We start from the raw sequence: 22,854 nt of genomic DNA, 5'->3' as shown, positions 1-22,854 counted from the left end.
GCGAAAAGCCTAGTCTCATTGTATCAAATAACTCAAATGTTCTGCCACCATAGTAACCGTCGCTGATAAACAGGCTGCTAGTGTGTGCATGAGAGGAGCGGCTGAGTAGGCCAGCTACGTGAGAGGAGCGGCTGAATAGAGCACCGAGAGTACCCACTAGGCCACTACGCAGGTGTACTTCCCCTGCATTGATAGTACAGCGATGGTTCTAGAGAACAGTAGTACCCTCCACTTCCAACTGTAGCTCCTTGGCCCTAAGATTCAAGAGTTCAAAATGGGTGCACTATACTAGACTAGACTAGAAGTACAGTATATCACACAACTAGTTGAGAAAAGTAGTACTAGTACTGCTACAGTACGAGTACATACTCCTCCGTCACATAATGTAAGACGTTTTTTGACACTAGTTGGCGTGTACAAAAAATGGCAAAAACATACCCAAAATTTCTTAATCCACGCCAAAAACTACTACCTAGTGCCAAAAATTTCTTACTAGTGCTATTATTTACAGTATAATGCAATCCCATAACGTTCCATAATGCTAGTACTAGTAGTAAATAATAGCCTCACCCCTTCGCTGAGGAACGATCTACAGTTGGAAGGGACGAGGCCCTGCGGTTACTACGCTCTTATCTCCTCCTCGCCAGTTCCCCTCCCCCCGAAGAGAAGGCAGTTCGTCGCTGCTCCCATGGATTCGCCAGGCGGTTCTCCTCCTCGTCGGGGCTGGGAGACCTTGGACGACGATCCTCTGGGAGAAATCGCACGCCGCTCCGACGTCCTCACCGCCGCAAGACTCGGTGCTTCCTGCACCAACTTTTTCAAGACGCTGCTTAAACAGGCTTGGGAAAAGGCCATGCTTGTTGGTCTTCCATGCGTCCTCGAGGAGAAGGTTCTTCTATGGGACAATCCTTCAAACAGTCCACCGCTCCCTGGCCATGGTTGCACATTGACTCCGCTAGAGTTGCCGACGTTGAGAGGTAGTCGGATTTTGTCCGATGAGCAGGTCAGTAATGGAGTTTGATCATGTAGTACTTAGTTATTCCATTTCCATCCCGTAATTTCTCCGCTGCCCACCGTCTTATATATAGGTCTGGGTCGGTGCCAACGAAGATTGGCTTGCATACCTCCGGCCGGATACCACCATCATTTTGCACAACATCCACAGCAGTGCGGCCGTTCCGGTAGACCCCTTCTCCACCATTGGGATCGGCCTTCCGGACTGGCTGGGCTTGAATACGTATGATGATGCCTACATGAGATTGAAGAAGATAGCAATTGCGGACCCGCCGACAAAGCGACGCGGCTACGATGATTACTATCTCATCGCGGTGTTCGACATAAGGATTGCCATCAATGCAAGAGGCAGTAACGGCAGAGGCTGGCGCATGTTGGCGGCGGCAGATTTGTACCCCTACATGTTCGAAGACGCCATGCGCCATCTAGGCCGCATCTTCGCGGTGACAAGCCAGGGGACTTGTTTCATCTGGTTGCCATCCTACGGTACGGGAGATTACAAACGGAATGCACAAACCATCATTTGCATCCCTAACGGTACTCCATTATTTTGCAGGGACCAGTCATCCCCCGATCAAAATAAGATCGCCGATCCTGGATGTGCATTTGCATCCGCGATTCGGTCTAACCTGGAACCTTGTAGCTGACTTTGGCATATTGGGATCAACTATCTTAGCAGTCGTTACCCATGGTACCACTGATGTGCAACATGGTCACACAATCTACCACGATCGGACCGTCACCATCTACCCAGGTATTCCATTTTTTAACCCTCTCGCCTTATCTTTCATTGTTGTACTAGTAGTATACTTAGTAGTACTAGTAGGAGTACTTTTTACCTTGGAGGACGTGTATAGCTAGCTAGGCCCTTGAAGACTTGAACCCACTAGCTACCACCATTTTTGTTTTTCCATGTCTTACGTATCTCATCCATGTAGCCAAGAGTGGCTATATATAATAAGTCGGTTATTTTACTTCCTCTATACCGGAGTAGTACTATTTGCTGCACAGTATTACTGACCGCCATATTTGAGCACAACATTATTATGCATGGACCTTGACTATGTACGTCACCATGTATCCAGATCTAGGATGCTGCGTGTACTAGATGAACGGCGCCGAGTTTGACCCCCGTGATGCTACGTGGGTGCCGAGGAACACTCTTGGAGAGTACTCTCTTTTCATTGGGGACAGCTACCCCATTGTGAAGCGGATGCCACCTTCCGTGCACAACATGGAAGGCCTGCTGTTCATGAAGCATGGTTGTGTCTTCAGTATGCAGCGCTAGATGAACGACATGCTGGGACACACTATCCCTGATTTATGCCGCTTCAGCTAGGATGAGTCTCCATCGTGTGGAACCGGACTAGAAAGCTGCGACCATGATTCACGTTGCCCACCGCTATGGATCGTGCCATCCATGAAGAACACCTAGGACTGGAACCTGGAGGAGGACATGTAGCCCATCTATAACGTGTAGGTGGAGTACGGTAATTGTGAATGGTAGCGCTGTGAATATATGTAGACTAGTCGTGCACAAATTTATCACATGAATTGGAGATGAACTTGTGTGGCAATACTGGCATTTGTCCTTTAGAATTTATTACTAGTAAATGTGTTATGTGTACGTGCAACTTGTGTGGTTGTTGCACGGGCTCCAACACGCTCTTTGAGAAAAAAAGGTGGCACAGCTTTGGATATACATGACGTGGCGGCATCATACAGTAGCATCGTTCGCTATAGTTGTAGTACACTCCTACTAGGACGACAACTCCTATAAAACCTTGCGCTTGGCTCTTTGCCTCTTCGGGAGGTTCAACAGTTCGTACTCGTGTGAACCTTGCACTTGGCTCTTCGCCTCTTCGGAAGGTCCAACAATGATGATACTACAGTACAATATGCTTCTGGCAATCTGACACCGATTGAACTGCTGCACGTCCACCGCGAGGGCGAGGGCGAGGGAGAGGGAGAGGGAGAGGGAGAGGGAGAGGGCGCTGTAGTCAAAACCCTCTCCTCGTCCTGCGAACCACCGCGCGCGTGGGCGAGGGAGAGGCGTAGTAAGCAAGCTTCTCCTTGTTCGGTGAGTTGACGGGACACATCAAAGCAGTACTAGTACTAGTAGTAGTCCATACTGCATCCTTTCCGATTAATATGGCTTAATTTGAAACGAGAAAAATACACTGGCGGTCAATGTATGTAACAATACGCTCTTTACGGTCACTATATATAGTTTTGTGGCGATTATACGATCACTAGCTCATCGTAGAGCACCGTATTGCACCCTACTGACCGGCCACATAGTCGACATGGCACTTTGTTGACTGGTTAAATTGTCACCTGGTTTCTGGGTCCCACCTGTCAGTTGGCAGAGCAATGAAATCAGTTAAACAAAACTTTACGCAGGCGCGACACGAGTCCAACCCTTGCGCGCGAACCGCCCTGGCTGTGTATGTGAGTGCATGCACGTGTCCTCCCTTGGTCTTCCAACAAAGAGTGTACATCAACTATAAAACAAAGAGTGTAGTATATGATGTACATCTACACTTCCAATGCATTTAGCCTTTAATCTAAATCGATATTGATTGACTAATGCACCAACTTGTGTTGTAGGTATAGGCTACATGTCTATCCTTAATTACAGCATGCAACGGCCTTCATTTAATCTTCTTATCTCAATGGTCGCATGCATACATAAGTCTACTACTTTTGGGCGTTAATTATGCCCTGGTCAATGTGTAAATCTCTAAATGTACAGTCTTTCACGGACGTAGGGAGTAGGTTGAGCACTTGAGCATGAGCATGTGTGTTGCATCGTGTGCTGTGTGCCGCATGGGTGCGTGAGTGTTGCGTGCGTCCATGTGTACGTGTGAGTGTTGCATGTTGCATGCATGCATGGGGCTTACTCCCTCCCATTTACATGTTCATATTTCAAGCTTCCTCTGTTTCCTCCATATGGTGATACTCCCTCTATTCCCAAATAGTACGTAGTAAAAGCCTCCCTTTTTTCCCAAATACGGAGTATTTGTCTTTCGACAGATTTCAACAAGTGACTAGGTACGGAGCAAAATGAGTGAAGTGAGCGTAGAGGCATAGGGATACTGTAGAAAGGAAGTCCTCGCGATCCATTATTCCCCATCTCCGTCAGAGAGAACTATTCAACTAGTCTTCACAGTGAAGTGACAATACACGCTGCAGCAGATGGGACACATAATTAATAAGCTGAACCAGCATGTTGGTGTTACTAAATCAGCCTTACCCAGTACTGTCATCATATTTGCTAGTAGAGCACGCTTCCGCAAATACGCCTACGCACCTCTGTCCTCCATTAACTGACATATAGGCCCTCTTGTGGTAGACCCACATATCATCGGTGTAACTATTTACACTCTGAAGGACTTTATATCCTGGTAGTAGTACTAGTAGAATTGAGATTTAATGCACTTTCTTCCCCGTCTTCCACTCTTCTTCCTCCTCTCTTCTTCTTCCTCCTCTCTTCCCCATCGTCGGCCGAACACCATTACCCCCGCTCACTGCTCGCCCGCCCGCGCCATCTTCCTTGGTAGCTCGCGTGTACCATATCCCCCCGCTCACTGCTCAGCCACACGAGGAGAAGCTTCTTCACTCGCTAGCCCGAATAAACTTCCCCGCTGGCTCGCAGGCACCGAAAACCCTAATGGCAGAACCGACTGACATGCAGAGCCGCGATTGTAATTCCCTCCCCGATGTTCTCTTGGAGCAGTTCTGTAGTCGTATGAACCTACTCAGCACCGTCCGTCTGGCCGCATGCTCGGTGTCTTTGTACCATCTACTCGTCTGCAACCGGCCGGCTCTTTTCAAGACACCCTGCTTGCTGGTGCCCGATCCTCGCAGGTGGCGCAGACACCGACTTGATGATCCTACGGAGGTTGCCGTGGTGCCCCTCGACATGCTACCACTACCCGTCCACCTGTCCTTCATGCGCGGCCACTATTGGGCGGGCATGAAGGCCAACTGGATCGTCCTCATCCACCACAACGGTAGTACATGGCGTCTCGTGGATATCTTCACCCAGCGAGAGATCACCCTTCCATCGTTGGATACCGCCTCCATCGAGCCTCGCGGCCCGCCGGACACTCCTGCCTGCTACGCACGAGACGCGTCAAGCTTTTGGCTCGACCTCTGTTTGCATAAAGTTGTAATCTGCGAAGTGCCCACACCATCAGAAGACTACATGGATTACAAGCTCATTGCCATGTTCAACATGGGATTAGTCTATCTGGAATCCGGTCACCATACATTGTTATGGCTCATCATCAATCCTGTTCAGGCAACATTTCTGTCTGATGCTATAGTGCACGATGGCATCGTTTACGCGGTTGACGCACAGATTGGCTGCCTATACTGGTGGAATCTATCGTCGTGTAATTGTTCTATCTCATCTCATCTTTATCTTATGAATACGACTGCCTGTTCATTTGTTACAAATTTAGAATGCATAGCATGTCTATAACCACATCATTTCTATATGTTCCTCTCATTTCCTAGATTTTTATGACCACACATGTTTATTGTTAGAGTTGATATGAGAATAATTGGCATCTAATGATTGTTAGAATACATATTATGAGCATAACATCATGATTGCTATATGTTACTCTTGTTTACAAGATTTTTATAACAACGCATGTTATTGCTTAGAGTTGATATGAGAACAGTAGCAGTAAGTGCTATGGTAGAATGTGAGTAGGCGCTGTCATAGCTGTTTTCCTCTCATTGTTACATGATGTTTGAACCATGACATATTGCTAGAATATGAAAGCTATTGGCTTATTTTTTTTAACTTGGGGTATGATTATGACCACGGCATTGCAATTCTCTGTCTATGATATGTGTCACTGTTATAATAATCTTAATTCCACACATACTCTGAACATGATTGTTTATTTTTGTCCTTTTGGTCTCCAATTTGAATTATTGCAGCAGACGCAAATGTGTTGGCCTTCATGATTCCAGGACCTGGAATCATACCAGCCGATGGGTGGTGGTTTATCGCTCGTTCAGCTGACGGCGGTCATTTGATGCTCATTCGCACGTACCAAATTTCCTTGGCACAACCAAGCTTTTACTCGAATCATTTTTATTATACCACCTCAGCGCGTTTAGCGAAGCGGTTTCCTTGGCACGTCGTGTCAAAGCAGAGATTGTGTTCCCCTTATTCCGGGATTCCCATCAATACGGATGTGGGTAACCCAACCGCGCCTGTTGCCACGCCCCCTCCATCAAAGGCGGGTTCCAAACGGTCACGGGGACGGCTCTTGGTATTCTCCCTCTTTATAATGAGACCAAGGCTCGTTCCTTTTCTTTAATCCTCAATCGAATCCGCCCCTCGCCCCGAGTTCCAGCACCCAGGGCTCCAGATCCGGGCACTTCGAACCTTCAACAATGTCCGGCTCCGACCTACAGGGCCGGTGGATGCCCTCCTCCGTCGCGGAAGAGGACGTGCTAAAGCTGAGGGAAGCCGGGTACTTAACCTACGAGATTTCGCATAGGTTGCCTGCCCAAGGGCAAGCCATTCCTACTCCCGAGCCCGGCGAGAGTGTCGTGTTCTTGTCTCACCTCCGTCGGGGTTTAGGCTTCCCGATGGATCCCTTCGTGAGGGGGCTCATGTTTTACTATGGGCTGGAATTCCACGACTTGGCTCTGGAGTCCATCCTCCACATCTCATCATTATTGTCGTCTGCGAAGCCTTCCTCCGCACTACCCCTCACTTCGGTTTGTGGCTCAAAACCTTCAACGTGGAGCCGAAGATGATTGAGGGGCGTCAGGCAGAGTGCGGCGGGGCGGTTATAAGCAAGAGGGCCGACGCTCCATGGCCCGAGGGCTCTTTTTAGGAGGAGCTTGGCTTGTGGCAGCAGGAGTGGTTCTACATCACCGCTCCCAGGGGCAGCAGGCAGAGGCCGCCGGCCACCTTTTGCTCGGGCCCTCCACAACGGCTGACGTCATGGGTCAACAAAGGGCTTGACTGGGGGCCGTCCAAGGACGTACCCCTATTGCAGGGCCGGATTCGAGACCTCCAAGAGAGGGAGATCAACCTGGTCGTAGTGACGCAGGTTATGCTGATTCGGCGTCTTCTGCCCTGCAAACGTCGCCCCCTCCAGCTGTGGGAATTCAATCCGGAGGGACCTCGAGCTCTCCAACACTTCATGGGCACGACACCCGTGGAGATGTACAAACTGTTCTTCGGATCACAAGAGATGTATCCGGAATTGATCGAGGACGCTGGCCTAAGCTGCAATCGCCCGGATACTCAAGTAAGTAGCCATGTGTCCGGACATATCGTCCGTTTATTTATCATGGATTTGCCTCTTAACCAGCTATCCCTTGGACAGGAGTGGATAGTGCAAGCAAAACTGATACGGTGTCCGGCCCCCCTCCCTGAGACCATGCCAGATCCTGTGTTAGTCAAGATGTTGGAGGTTGCGCCTTCGGAAGAGGGCGAAGGGGAGAACAGGAAAACTACCGCCTCCGCTAAGGAGGCTCTCAAGAAGGGAGGGATCAAGAATCCCTCCTTCCAGGGGGGAGAAGAGGACCTCTTCCGAGGACCCGGAGGCTAAGGCCTTAAAGCGGGGGAAGAGATCCGCACCGGAAGGTCCTGTGCCGGGAGAAGCCCCGACCGCACTGTCTCCCCAAGGGAATCAGCCCTCCAGTGAGCCGTAAGTAGAAAGAGGGGAGTTTTGTAATAAGGGACATCCCTGTTTTTTATTTCTGAGGATAACCAAAGTTTTTACCTTGCAGTTCGGATCTCAACCCTTCTCAGCAGAGCTCACCTTCGGGGGATCTTCATCCGGAGATGATGGAGAGCGAGATGCCTCCATCTGCCGCGCCTTCAGGCGGGGCGGGCGACCCTGAGGTGTCGTCGCGGAGGGTCTCCCCGAGTCCGGCGGGGCCGGAGAGTTCGGCACCGACTGGTGTACGGCCGGAGGAGCTGAAGAATCTGCTCGAGAGGGCGTCTATCTCAGAAGATTACCGTACATTAATGAGTACGGTGATTGAAAGGATTTCATCCGCTGAGAGCAGGTTGCATGAGACCGTCAGAAGTTTACTGGCGGGGTTTGAGGTACGTAAAAATGACATACCTTTTGACAGTTTTGCACATAGAGTGCGCCCTGTATAGATAGTAGCCCCTGAGACTCGATGCGTTGTCAGAAGTGACGGCGTGCCGAGGATCATAATCTCAGTGTTAAGATGTCGCTGTTCCTATTCAGGGGGCGGAGCGTTCTGTGGCTAGTCGGACTGATAGAGTTGCCGAACTGAAGCGGCAACTGGACGTTGCGGATGCAGACATCGCGCTGGTCAATAAGCGACTTGATGAGTCACAAGGTGGGTGGTTTCTCCGCGGTCACCTGGTAAGGGAGCTTATGCCCACGCCTTACAACATGTATGTTTGGTGTAGATGGCGCCGCTGCTATGGAGGGCCTTCGGGCAGAGCTTTCTTGAGCCAAGGAGCAAGCCAGAAGGAGTGATGTGGCTGCCTCGAAGGCAGCCGAAGAGCTAAAAGCCGAAAAGGCTGCTCACTGCCGAAGCAGGGAGGAGATGGCCGGAATGGCCGTGAAGCTAAAAGATGCTACCGACCGCTATGAGGTTCTTGAAAGAGAACGCCAGGCGGAGCAAGAGGACCAGAAGAAGGCCACCGCCGAAGCCAAGGATGCCCGTTCTGCAATGCGGGCTATAAAGGAGGAACTGCGTCAGACCGGAGACATTACGGCTGGAAAGCCCTTCCTGCTGCGTAGGAAGTTCACGGATCAGAAGTATGCTCAGTTAGGCCAGTTGTGGGGTGCGGAGGATCCTTATTTGAATTTGGCGGCGAGTGCGGCGGATGCAGTCGTGCACTTCCGAAGCCAAAAGGATCACGAAATGGAAGAGCTTTTTTTGGTCTCAATTCCATAGTCCGGGGCGTCCACTTCCGTTAACCGATCGGTTGGCTGAGTGGGCTGAGCTGAATAGGTTGTCCGGACTTGCCATGAAGGATGTCGTGGCTCATCTGTGGCCGGAAAGGCCCAAGCCAAAGAGTTATTTTGGCTTAGTGCAGCAATTCCTTGATGCGGTGCCGCATATCAAGGCGATGAAGCAGTCGGCATGCATAGAGGGTGCACGGATGGCTCTCGCCCGTGTCAAAACATGCTGGGCAGAGATGGACGCCACCGATGTTGCATCCCGAGATTCAGACAGAAACCGATTACCTGTCGAGCACTATTTTGAGGAAGTCCTGCAGGGTGCTCGTTTAATAGAGTCGCAGTGCTCGAAAAATGTTATGTTCAAATGACATGTATGATTTGTAAAACCATATTTATAATGTAAGGGCTTTTTATACTTGTGCGTTCAAGTATTGAAATATCTCCTGTGCGGCCGTTAATGTATACGTGTATATAACCTGAAAGATGGCAGTCTTCGGCTTCAACCCCCACGCACATGGTGCGGGGGTGTTTGCAAAGAAGCGCATTTTCACACTTAATCCAACGTCTTGGTCCTGTGAAGGAGGTGGTAGCGTAGCAAACTAGGCAACCGGACTATAATGCTTTATCACTTTCACTTAGCCATAGGAGTTCGAAGGTGGGGCTATGATATAGCCCCTAGGGGCACCGCGCTTTCCGAATTCGGGGCGCATGTGTGCCTGACCAGGAAGCGGTCCTTCGTCAAAGCGGAGGAATTCTAAACATTCCAGAAGTCGATCGAGTGGTTGACCAGTCTCTCGCTATATCATGACAGTCAGTTTTCGGCTTTCTCTACTGAGGTGCTCGCCCGGCCGAACCGGGGCACAATCGCAGTAGTTCTCCTGGTGCCGCGTTAGCCGATGATACGGAACGTAAGGCAGCAAGACACAAGAGCCGGGCAAAAACCCAACATTTGACCAAAGACATGATTCGGAGCTGATGCATATAAGGCCTAACTCGAGACGCCGAACACTCCCTGAGGTATTCGGTCTTTATGATAACAGGCAGAACAATGCCCTAATCCCCTAGTGTCCAGGTACGGGCGAGAACTTCTGACGCGGCCGATGCCAAAACGCCAGCCTCCTCTTCGGTTGTAGTAGGAAACCGGGGGATGTGTGTCAACAAGAGACAGTAAGAAAGGTTTACGCAGGGTCTTAATCTGAAAAGAATCCTTGCAACGGGTCCTTGCTGCACGTCTACGCCTGTGTCTCCGTTGTGCTGTATCCTGGACGGGTGTAGCACGTGGTTCATCTATAAAAGAGATGAGCTTAGTTTGGAAAAAATATCGTGCAAAAAATGTATTTAAAACAGAGTATGATTTGGAAGATGAATAAAGTTGAGCTTTATTGGCTCTCGTTGTTCATGCGTGTAGCCCCTTGTAAAGAAGTATGCGGCTAGGGAGCCCCTTGTTTATTTATACCGGACTCGCCTAACCGTGTCCGAGGTCTAAATGACCTAATTTTAGGGGCTTTGATCAGCAAGGCCGGATTAGTGTGTGGCTGTCGAAGCAGTCTCACGTTTTCCGTGGTCGAGGAACACTCGAAGTTACCCTTTAATGAGATTATGCCGCGTGGACCGGGCATTTTAAGTGTAAGAGACGTGTAATGTGGTATTGCGTTAAAGCGGGCGAAAGCTTCGCGTCCCAGTAGTTCTTGATGGCTACTTTTGAATGGGGCGATATGGAAGGTTAGCTTTTCGCGACGGGAGTTGTCGGATGAACTGAACACAACCTCTAGTAGTACAGAGCCTGTACAATTGGCATAAAGGCCTGGCGTCACTCCTTTGATGGAAGTGCTGCTATGGCGAATTTTGGTAGGGTCTATCCCCATTCTGTGGATGGTGTCCTGGTATAGCAGGTTTATATCACCGCCACCATCCATTAGGACTTGTGTGAATTGTAGTCCGTCGATTATGGGATCCAATATCAAAGAGGTCCCTCCTGTGTTTCGAATACTTCTGGAGTAATCCTGATGGTCGAAAGTAATTGGTTTTGACATCCAATTTCGGGACTCCACTAGGGTGGACCGTGCGGCGCGTGCTTTAGTGGGTACCGCACTATTTTTCCTTGTTATCACATGAAGTGAGTTTACTATTTTGACTTCTAGTGGGAAAGTCTTCTGTTTTCCGGTGCGCTGCTTGTGGGGTTCGTCATCGTCTTCGCTTGGTGTGTCGAGCCCCTTGTGTTCGGCGTTAAGTCGGCCGGACTGCTTGAAGACCCAACAATCTTTGTGGCTATGGTTTGCAGGCTTCCCGGGGGTACTGTGGATTTGACATATCCTATCCAAGATTTTGTTTAGATTGGATAGCTCGTCACTGTTGTCCTTAAGGGGCAGTGTTTTGTTATTCGGCCGAGAGCTTTTGAACCCGGCGTTGACCGCCGTGCTATTTGGGCCATTTTCCTTATTCCGGCGCTGATCTTTTCTGCGTCCTGCTTTCCCATTTCCATCCCTGACCTCGGATGTACTCGGGTCGCTGGTGCTGCATCTTGCCAGCCAGCTATCTTCCCTCGTGCAAAAGCGGGTCATGAGGCTTGTTAGCGTGGCCATTGTTCTTGGTTTTTCCTGGCCGAGGTGTGTGGCGAGCCATTCATCTCTTACGTTATGTTTAAAGGCTGCTAAGGCTTCGGCGTCCGGACAGTCGACTATTTGGTTCTTTTTGGTGAGGAACCTGTTCCAGAATTTGCGTGCTGACTCTCCGGGCTGTTGAGTTATGTGACTTAAATCGTCTGCATCCAGAGGGCGGACATAAGTCCCTTGAAAATTTGCTCGAAATGCATCCTCGAGCTCTTCCCAGCTTCCAATGGTATTTTCTGGGAGGCTTTTGAGCCAATGCCGAGCTGGCCCTTTGAGCTTGAGGGGTAGGTATTTTATGGCATGGAGATCATCTCCTCTAGTCATATGTATGTGCAGGATGTAATCCTCAATCCAGACTCCGGGGTCTGTTGTTCCGTCGTATGCCTCTATGTTTACGGGCTTGAATCCCGCTGGAAATTCATGATCCAGTACCTCATCGGTGAAACATAGTGGGTGTGTGGCGCCCCTGTATTTAGGTGTGTCGTTATCTTCGAACACTCGGCGTGTTGTATTGCTTCCTGGAGCCTTCTTTTTTGGCCCATAGATGGACCTGACCGGGTCATCCTTTTTGCGAGGATCCTTACGTGGATCGTGTGCCGGCTTGTGTGCGGCGCCGCTTGCAGCTCTTAGCCTGTCATCTGGTCGTCTATCCGGCCAGGCGGCCTCTTTGTTTTTTGACTGTGGGGGCTCTACGGCCTCCTCGTCAAATTTGGGCAACAGCTTGTGCTTCGGGTAGCTCTTTGCCTGGTGACTATCGTCGTGTTTATCTGCGGTCTTGAGTACTTTGCTCCATCTCATTCTGAGTACGTCTTCCGCTGTTTTGAGCTTCCGCTTCTACTTCTTCAAACTTCTTGCAGTGACGACGAGCCTTTTGTGAAGGTTCTTATGCTCTGGTGATGCGTCCGGCGTGAGATCATCTGGACTGTTGTTTTCGCCGGGGATGGGTTGCTCGTCCAATTCATCCTGTTCGGATGGTTGCTTGGTGGCGTGTTCATCGTCCGCTGGTTCGCCCTGCTCTACGGCTGGGTCAGTATGGGTGCTATTGTTATCGAGGCGGGACTTCGGGCGGCGCTTGCGTCGCCGTTTTGGTTGTTTTTTGGGGGAATTATCCTTCGCCGCGTCCCGTTGTTCCTTGTTATCGCTTCCTTTTGGTGTATCCACCATGTATATGTCGTATGATGAGGTGGCTTTCCAGTGCTCAGTGGGCGCTGGTTCTTGGTCGTCTCCGGCATCGTCGTCCATACCGTCGATGTCTTCGGAGTCGAAGTCTAGCATGTCGGTTAGATCGTCGAGAGTGGCTACAAAGTGGGTGGTGGGTGGGCTTTGAATTTCTTCGTCGTCCGCATCCCAACCGTCCTGACCGCAGTCCGGCCAGGGCTCTCTTGATAACGAGAGATATTTTAGCGAATTCAGAATGTCGCCGAAAGGTGAGTGTTGAAAGATGTCCGCAGCGGTGAACTCCATGATCGGCGCCAAATCGGATTCGATTGGACGGGGCGTGGGAGGTTCGGAGTCCGGCGAGGAGTCCGGCACCTCGGAGTCACGAGCTTCACAAGGGACAAGGTCAGTATTCGGCTCCATCACCGTAGAAGTTGCAGCCCCCGAGGCGGTGTCTAGCCACCCATCCTCGATCTGCGCAGCCGGCTCCGAATTAGCGGTCGGAGCGGACTCGTGTGCGGCCTCCAGGGCACTGTCCGGCAGCAGAGCTAAATCATGCCCATTGTGATAGTGCGGTGCACTCGGCTGTGGCTCGAATCCGTCGAAGATCAAGTCTCCGCGGATGTCAGCCGTGCAGTTCAGACTTCCAAATCTGACCTGACGGCCAGGGTCGTAGCTTTCGATCTGCTCCAGATGGCCAAGCGAGTTGGCCCACAGTGCAAAGCCACCGAATACGAAGATCTGTCCGGGGAAAAAAGTCTCACCCTGGACTGCGTCATTGTTGTTGATGATCGAAGGAGCCATCGAGCCCATTGGTGATGACACAGAGGAACTCTCAATGAGAGCACCAATGTCGGTGTCAAAACCGGCGGATCTCGGGTAGGGGGTCCCGAACTGTGCGTCTAGGCGGATGGTAACAGGAGACAAGGTACATGATGTTTTTACCCAGGTTCGGGCCCTCTGGATGGAGGTAAAACCCTACTCCTGCTTGATTGATATTGATGATATGGGTAGTACAAGAGTGGATCTACCACGAGATCAAGGAGGCTATACCCTAGAAGCTAGCCTATGGTATGATTGTTGTTATTGTTATGTCCGACGGACTAAACCCCTCCGGTTTATATCGACACCGGAGAGGGCTAGGGTTACACAAAGTCGGTTACAATGGTAGGAGATCTACATATCCGTAACGCCAAGCTTGCCTTCCACGCCAAGGAAAGTCCCATCCGGACACGGGACGAAGTCTTCAATCTTGTATCTTCATAGTCTTGGAGTCCGGCCGATGATGATAGTTCGGCTATCCGGACACCCCCTAGTCCAGGACTCCCTCGGGTTTCATGAATCACCATATCCAGAGATTCGTCGACACAGCTTGTTGCTAGATAATCTTCAGTGTGTGAAAGGCATCAAGCTTCCATGTGATGGATGGCTTTTGCAAACCCGACATGCGGCGATGTGGTTCATGCCAACAGAAAATATGCACAACTTGATTCGTGCTGATATCTAGACTGAGCCATGTATTCTACTACTGTAGCACGACCCTCTTTTGTTGGATATTATGTACTGTTGTTAGTTTGAAGCACTCCTATGGTTTGAAGGATAGATACCTTCCTGGGATCAAGTGCATCCTAACTCACCTGCGTAGGATGTACTGATAATGATGATGGAGATGTTGTGCAGAAGCCATATATATATATATATATATATATATATATATATCAGTTAGGCTTCAAGTGCGTACTTGTTAGTTAAACCTATGTATAAATTGTGACACTAAATATGACTAGTAAGTAGTACAGTAGCAGTACTAGTATTTGTCGGTCAAATTATTCATCATGTCCACACATTGAATTGACGTGACAACACGTTGCGCGTGAGGTGACACAAGAATCCCGACGGCGTGTTCGGGTATTCTGGATTTCAGATTTGGAGTACCACTTATCTGTCGACATCTTTCATCATTCACTTAAAACAGTCGATTGATCATACATTGAGTACCATATAACTGGAATTACCGATGCAAGTCGAAGAAGGATTGGCCGGTGCTGCCGGCTGGCGTCAAGTTCGATCCCACGGATCAGGAGCTGATCGAGCACCTTGAGGCCAAAGTGAGTGCTGACAGTGCGAGATTTCAGTCTCTCATCGATTTGTTCATACCAACCATCGACAGCGAGCACGGCATATGCTTCACCCAACCTGAGAAACTTCCAGGTAAGACACCGATCGGCCGTCTACTTGCACAAACATATTCCTTTGTTTATAGCTCTATTTTTCTTTTTAGACGCAAACCTGGTGAAGCAATTACAATTTGATAGTTAATAAAAAGTGAAACAAGTGACTGCAACATGCCAAAGATGTTATGAAAATGCCAAGTAGGTACACTAAAACATGTATTCCACAATACTGCAGGTATCACACTGAGTGGCCTAAGGAAGCATTTCTTCCAACGCGATTCCAGGGCGTTCAAAAGGGGCACGTGGACGTGTCGCAAGATACAGTCAGAGTGCGGCATGCACGCGATGTGGCACAAGACCGGCAATACCTTGCCGGTGATGGTCAACGGCCGGTAGACGGGCAGCAAAAAAAGGTTCTAGTGATGCACACCAACAAGAACTTCGACCAGCAGAGGACCAACTGGGTGATGCACCAGTACCACCTCGGGGACCTGGAGCAAGAGAAGGAGCGGGAACTGGTCCTCTGCAAGATTTTCTACCAAAGGAACACTAGGGCCAGGAGTAAAAAGATTATAAGCTAGTTTGGTATTGGTAGTTGTACTACCTTGTCGTCCGCAAGTTGGTATTGTTGTTAACGATCTTTTGGTATGAACTTGCATTTGCTTCCAACCATCATGCCGAGGGTCGACGTGGATATAAAGTTGAATCATTTGTTTCGAAACGAATTTTCAGGCACCTGATTTTTATTTGATGGGTAGCATAAGCACCCGCCGTTCGAATTCCCAGTTCTCCAATTTTTTTCGAAACAAGTGCATGCACTTATTACCACGATAAAAAACAATATCCATGTTGCATCCCAGTTATCAGTCTATACTTGCAGAATTCTCTCATTTATTGAGCACGTATATTGTTTTTTCAGGTCGAGCAAGTTTCAACTAGGCTGTAGACTGCCCAGGGTTGGTTTTGTTTTTAACAGGCCTAGCCCATGACGACAACGGGGCACAAAGATCCAGCAGGTATCTACTGGCCTCTGGCCCGCGAGTGTTAGTTATATTTTGTCTTACAACATCCGCAGGCGGTTTTTTACTGAATCAAACACACAGCCCAGTTCTATTTTCCTCTTGAAACGCATGTCCTACATCCGTTTTCTAATCTCTACCTATAGTTTAACTAGTTCATATACACGTATCATTATATTGAAAACACATGCAATTACCTTTTCGTATATACATCCTTATTTTTGTTGTTTTTTCCCACCCAGCGCTGATTTTTTTACCACTGGTTTTCCCTTAAACCAACTCAATTGTCCCACGTCTTATTTGCTTACAAAACAAAACGATTATTTTGGCAAATCAATAAGTTCTTAAAAAATGTTTATCAATTCGGGATTACAACAGTTCGGACTCCACCGAAATATGCAAAATAAGGTTGAACTTTTTGACCATGGTCCTGGGCAGAAAATGGGTTGTAATAAATTACTTAAGAATTAGCAAATGGGCTACAAATTATAAAAAATAGCAAATGGGCTTTATGTTGTCTGCCACATATTTGGAGGCCGACTTGTGGGCCTACTAAGTTCATGCGTACACAAGGTTTCTCAGAAAAGAAACTTAGTCAACAATCGACTCTACCAGTGTCAGACCGTTAGATGTCAATCTAATGGCAATCATGGTTCTTCAGTCTCAGATCTTCGTGCCCCAGCCACCCAAACCAGCGCCGTCGGAACCGCTTGCTCCCGCCTTCCGTGGCCGGCAGTGCTGCCGGGCGGCCTCACGGCCCCATCATACTCGCATCCCTGGCATGTCTACCCCTCTAATCACCCACACCTCCTGTTATTTTCCGGCGACGGCAGCCGAACCAGTCAACCCTCGTACTCTCCACCGCATGGGCAGCCACTGCCGTGTCCTCCCCGGCTTCGTGTCGTTCCCTTCGTAGGCCTCGCCGTCGTCCACCGCCCTGGTTCTCTCGACGCGGCTTTGTCAACGATGTCCATCCAACGGCCGTAGTGCTTCTTCAACCTCTGGTCTTCTTGCCCTAGCAGCCCAAAGCAGCGCCGGTCGTGCCGCATGCTCCTGCCTCCCGTGGCCGGCTGTGCTGCCGCGGAGGCCTCGATGTCCCCATACTACTCCCACCGCTGGCCAGGACATCCCTCCACTCACCCACTCCCCCTGTTATTCTGTGATGACGACAGCCTCACACCGCAGCCGAACCAGTGAAACCTCGTACTCCTCTCCATGTGGGCATCCACTGTCGCGTCTTCCCCGGCTCCGCATCATCCCCTTCCAAGGCCTCACCGTCGTCCACCGACGTGGTGCTCTCGGCGCGGCGTGGTCAATGTGGTCAATGACCGACTTCCATCGTAAGTGTACTGTACGTGGAGAGGCTGATAGCTGGGTCCACGGCAGCCGCAAGGAAGTGCCTCCTTATTACGCGCAAAATAATTATTCCTCCACCTGACAGCAAGGACCCACCAGGCGGGCCACCAGTACTTCGCGGAAAAAACGTTTCCCCCCTGACTGTTGGGACCCACCAGACGGGCCACCGTATTTCATGAAAAAAACGTTTGCCCCTGACTGCTGGGACCCACCGGACGGACCACCGTATTTCGCGAAAAAAACGTTCCCCTCGCTGTCAGCTTGGACCCACCAGAAGTGCCTCCTTATTACGCACAGAAAAATGAATAATCCCCCTACTAGCTAGGACCCACCATGGTGGGAGGCTGACTTGTGGGCCTACTAAGTTGACGGGGATGGAGGGCTTTGTCAACTTAGTCAATATGAACGATTCTAGCTCCAGTGACCGTACGATGTCCATCCAACGACCGTCGTGCTTCTTCAATCTCTGCTCTTCCTGCTCCAGCCGCTCAAACAAGCGTCGGCGAGACTGCCTGCTCCCTCCTCCCCGTGGCCGGCTGTGTTGCCGCGCAAGCCTCATCGCCCCACCGTACTCCCAACGCTGGCCTAGCCATCCCTCTACTCACCCATACCTGCTGTTATTCTCCGGCGAGGGCAGACGAACCAGTAAACCCTCGTACAGTCGTACTCCCCTCCGTGTGGGAAACAACTACCGAGTCTTCCCTGCCTCCGTATCGTTCCCTTCCTAGGCCTCGCCGTCGTCCACCACCCTGGTGCTCTCAGCGCGACCTGGTCAACGTGGTCAACAACCGACATGCATTTGAAGTGGAATGTACGTGGAGAGGCTGACAGCTAGGTCCATGGCCGCACGCAAGGAAATGCCTCCTTATTACGCGCAAAATAATGATTCCTCTACCTGACATCAGGGACCCACCGAAAGGGCCTCTGTATTTCATGAAAAAAATGTTACCACCGCTGACATCTCGGACCCACCAGCTATATCTTCGCACGCAAGGAAGTGCCTCCTTATTACGCACAAAAAAATGAATACCCCCCTATTAGCTGGGACCCAGTATAGTGGCAGGCTGACTTGTGGGCCTACTAAGTTGACGGGGACGGAGGGCTTTGTCAACTTAGTCAATATGCATGATTCTAGCTCCAGTGACTGTACGATGTCCATCCAACGGCCGTAGTGCTTCTTCAACCTGTGGTCTTCTTGCTCCAGCCGCCCAAACCAGCGCCGGTCGTGCCTCGTGCTCCTGCCTCCTGTGGCCGGCTGCGATGCGGCGGAGGCCTCACCGCCCCCTAATACTCCCACCGCTGGCCAGGCCATCCCTCTACTCACCCACACCCCCTGTTATTTTGCGGTGACGGAAGCCTCACACCGCAGCGAACCAATGAACCCTCGTACTCCTCTATGCGTGGGCATCCACTGCCACGTCTTCCTCGGCTCCGCGTTGTCCCCTTCCTAGGCCTCACCGTCATCCACGGCCATGGTGCTCTCGGTGCGGCGTGCTCAATGTGGTCAATGACCGACTTCCATCAGAAGAGTACTGTACGTGGAGAGGCTGACAGCTGGGTCCACGACAGCCGCAAGGAAGTGCCTCCTTATTACACGCAAAATAATTATTCCTCCACCTGACAGCAGGGACCCACCGGACGGGCCACCAGTATTTCGCGGAAAAAACGTTTCCCCCTGACTGCTGGGACCCACCGAACGGGCCACCGTATTTCGTGAAAAAAACGTTTTCCCCTGACTGCTGGGACCCATCGGACGGACCACTGTATTTCACGAAAAAAATGTTCCCCCCGCTGTCAGCTCGGACCCACCGGAAGTGCCTCCTTATTACGCACAGAAAAATGAATACTCCCCCTGCTAGCTAGGACCTACCATGGTGGGAGGCTGACTTGTGGGCCTACTAAGTTGACGGGGATGGAGGGCTTTGTCAATTTAGTCAATATGAACGATTCTAGCTCCAGTGACCGTATGATGTCCATCCAACGGCCGTCGTGCTTCTTCAATCTCTGCTCTTCCTGCTTCAGCCGCTCAAACAAGCGCAGGCGGGACTGCCTGCTCCCTCCTCCCCGCGGCCAGCTGTGCTGCCGCGCAGGCCTCACCGCCCCACCGTACTCCCATCGCTGGCCCAGCCATCCCTCTACTCACCCACACCTGTTGTTATTCTCTGGCGAGGGCAGACAAACCAGTAAACCCACGTACAGTCATACTCCCCTCCGCGTGGGAAACAACTGTCGAGTCTTCCCTGCCTCCGTGTCGTTCCCATCCTAGGCCTCGCCGTCGTCCACCGCCCTGGTGCTCTCGGCGTGGCCTGGTCAACGTGGTCAACAACTGATATGCATCTGAAGTGGACTGTACGTGGAGAGGCTGACAGCTGGGTCTACGGACGCACGCAAGGAAATGCCTCCTTATTACGCGCAAAATAATGATTTCTACACCTGACATCGGGGACCCACCAAAAGGGCCTCTGTATTTTGTGAAAAAAATGTTACCACCGCTGACAGCTCGGACCCACCAGCTATATCTTCGCACCCAAGGAAGTGCCTCCTTATTACGCACAAAAATAATGAATACTCCCCCTGTTAGCTGGGACCCAGTATAGTGGCAGGTTGACTTGTGGGCCTACTAAGTTGATAGGGACGGAGGGCTTTGTCAACTTAGTCAATATGCACGATTCTAGCTCCAGTGACCGTACGATGTCCATCCAACGGCCGTAGTGCTTCTTCAACCTGTGGTCTTCTTGCTCCAGCCGCCCAAACCAGCGCCGGTCGTGCCTCGTGCTCCTGCCTCCCGTGGCCGGCTGCAATGCGGCGGAGGCCTCACCGCCCCCTACTACTCCCACCGCTGGCCAGGCCATCCCTCTACTCACCCACACCCCCTGTTATTCTGCGGCGATGGCAGCCTCACACCGCAGCGAACCAGTGAACCCTCCTACTCCTCTACACGTGGGCATCCACTGTCGCGTCTTCCCCGGCTCCGCGTCTTCCCCTTGCTAGGCCTCGCCGTCATCCACCGCCCTGGTGCTCTCGGCGCGGCGTGGTCAACATGGTCAAGGAACGGCTTACATCGGACGTGGACTGTACGTGGAGAGGCTGACAGCTGGGTCCACGGCCGGAGCAAGGAAGTGCCTCCTTATTACGTGCAAAATAATTATTCCTCCACTTAACAGTGGGGACCCACAGGATGGGCCATCGTATTTCACAAAAAAACGTTTCCCCCTGACTGCTGGGACCCACCAGCTACATCTTCACACGCAAGGAAGTGCGTCCGGGCAGAAAAAACGATCCGCCCCCTGACTGCTGGGACCCACCAGCTACATCTTCGCAGTCAAGTAAGTGCCTGACAGTCGGTACCCACCTGGTCGAAGCGTACGTAGCGTTGTCATTCTGGTCGTGAAGTGTACGTACATATATACTGGTGGATGTAGAGGCGCGCATGTGTCGTAGTAGAGGCGCGCACGTAGCATATACACGTACGTACAGCGGCCAGGGTGCAAGAAAGAAAATACGGCCACGTATGTGTACATATGGGCGGGGTCTCGAACGCCTACTCACGCATACGTACGGCGAGGGATTGTGTTCATGGGGAGGCAACGGAATGCGTCGTGTTCATGGGGAGGCAACTGAATGCGTCGTGTTCATGGGGAGGCAACAGAATGCGTCGTGTTCATCGGGAGGCAACAGAACGCGTGGGAGCGAACCAGCTGGGTCGGAACGGAATGTGTGGTCGTGTTCATCGGGAGGGCTTGGACGGAACAGGTAATAGAAACGAGGCCTAGCGTACCGCACAACGGAGGAAACGGACCTCCTGCGTTCGGAACGGGGTCCTGTTGATCGGGAGGGGTCTGACGTACCGCAAAACGGAGGAAACGGACCTCCTACGGTCGAAATAGGGGTCCTGTTGATTGGGAGGGGTGTGGCGTACCGCAAAATGGACGAAACGGACTTGTGTTGGAGCGCTACGGTCGAAACGGGGGTCTTGTTCATCGGGAGGGGTGTGGTGTACCACAAAACGGGACTCCACGGGATACTGTTCATCTCCACCGTCGACCTCCTCCAGCCTCCACGGGCTACTGTCGACCTCCTCCAGCCTCCATGGGCTCCTGTTCATCCAGCCTCCACCGCGCGCTACTCCACCGGCTACTGTTCAACCACCCCTCCATGGGCACCCCTCCACCGTCTACTGTTCATCCAGCCCTCCACCACACCACGGGGTCCTATTCAACCACCCCTCCACGGGCACCCCTTCACCGTCTACTGTTCATCCAGCCCTCCACACCACGGGTCCTGTTCATCCAGAGACAACACCACCGCTCACTATTCATCCACCCCCCCCCCCCCCGCAACGCTCACTGTTCATCCAATCGATCGGCTTCAGTTAGCAGCAGTAGCGAAGGACTCGCTTGATCGGGTTCAGTTAACAGCCATCGATCGATCGCTCGGGTTCAGTAATGCGTAGCCTGCAGTGCAGTCACTCGGGTTCAGATAGAGCCCAACGCCTCGCTCGGGTTCAGTTAGAGCCAACGCCTCGCACACATGCGCGTACGTGTACGAGAGAAACGCGCATCGCTCGGCCCCCGACCTCCCACCGTAATCAGGAACTCCCCTAAATTTTTCTCACCCTCGCTTCTACCACGGTTTTTTCCGTCATGGACGGCCCAAAGAATGTCATGCAGCTGCGTCTCCGGCCCGCCCAGGATGAAAAGCCCATTTTCTGTCATGATTTTTTGTCATAGAAGTAGGAGCCCACCACATCTATGATGATACCGGGTTTTGTCACAATTATCGTCATAGAAGTGTCATATGTATGACAGAAAAAAAAATTGTTCGGCCCAAAATGTCACGGATGTGTCTTTTTTGTAGTGGAAGGATCTTCATCAGCAGGCCCACCCCCTGCATTTCTTCCAACAACACCTCAACTGAACTTGTAAGAGATCCTTCCTCAAAATTCTCTCCTTCAGACCATCTAATGCTCTTTGGGATTTCTATCAGATCTGTAACTCTGGCCTTGACAAGAATCTTGCCCCTTAAAGCATCTTCCTGCTCCCAATTGATGATTCTACCAAATTTGGCTATCGCAGTGGCTATTTCTTCAGTATTACAGTGATAAAATGGAACCCCTACTATCAGCAACCAACAGACCATGTTAAACTGCATTCTCCTCCAGTTTTCTACCTTCATTGTGTTTGGAAAATGTAATAAAATTGCTTAAGATTGATGATTTGGCTAGGAACATGGATAGAATTTCTCTTCAGATTGATTCTTTAAAAATTAGATCTATTCCAACCAAGCATGATATTAATGAATCTCTGAAAGCTATTAAAACTTCTGTTGATGAGTGCAAAGAAAGAACCGCTAGGATGCATGCTAAGCGAGATTGGTTTGTAAAAGCGTGTTCTTCTAGTTTTCGTGAAAATAATGATGAAGATCTTAAAGTGATTGAAGTGACTCATATTGAACCTTTGTTTTCTATTATAAATCTTGATAAATATGGGACTAGAGATGAGTCAACTTTAGTTAAAAGGCGTCCCATTGATTCAGAGTTTATAGATTTGATGCAAAATTTGATAAAAGTGGGATTGAAGAGGTCAAAACT

This window comes from Triticum aestivum, chromosome 5B (genome assembly GCF_018294505.1).
Source record: "Triticum aestivum cultivar Chinese Spring chromosome 5B, IWGSC CS RefSeq v2.1, whole genome shotgun sequence".
Classification (NCBI taxonomy): domain Eukaryota; kingdom Viridiplantae; phylum Streptophyta; class Magnoliopsida; order Poales; family Poaceae; genus Triticum; species Triticum aestivum.
This window is presented reverse-complemented; position numbering follows the sequence as displayed.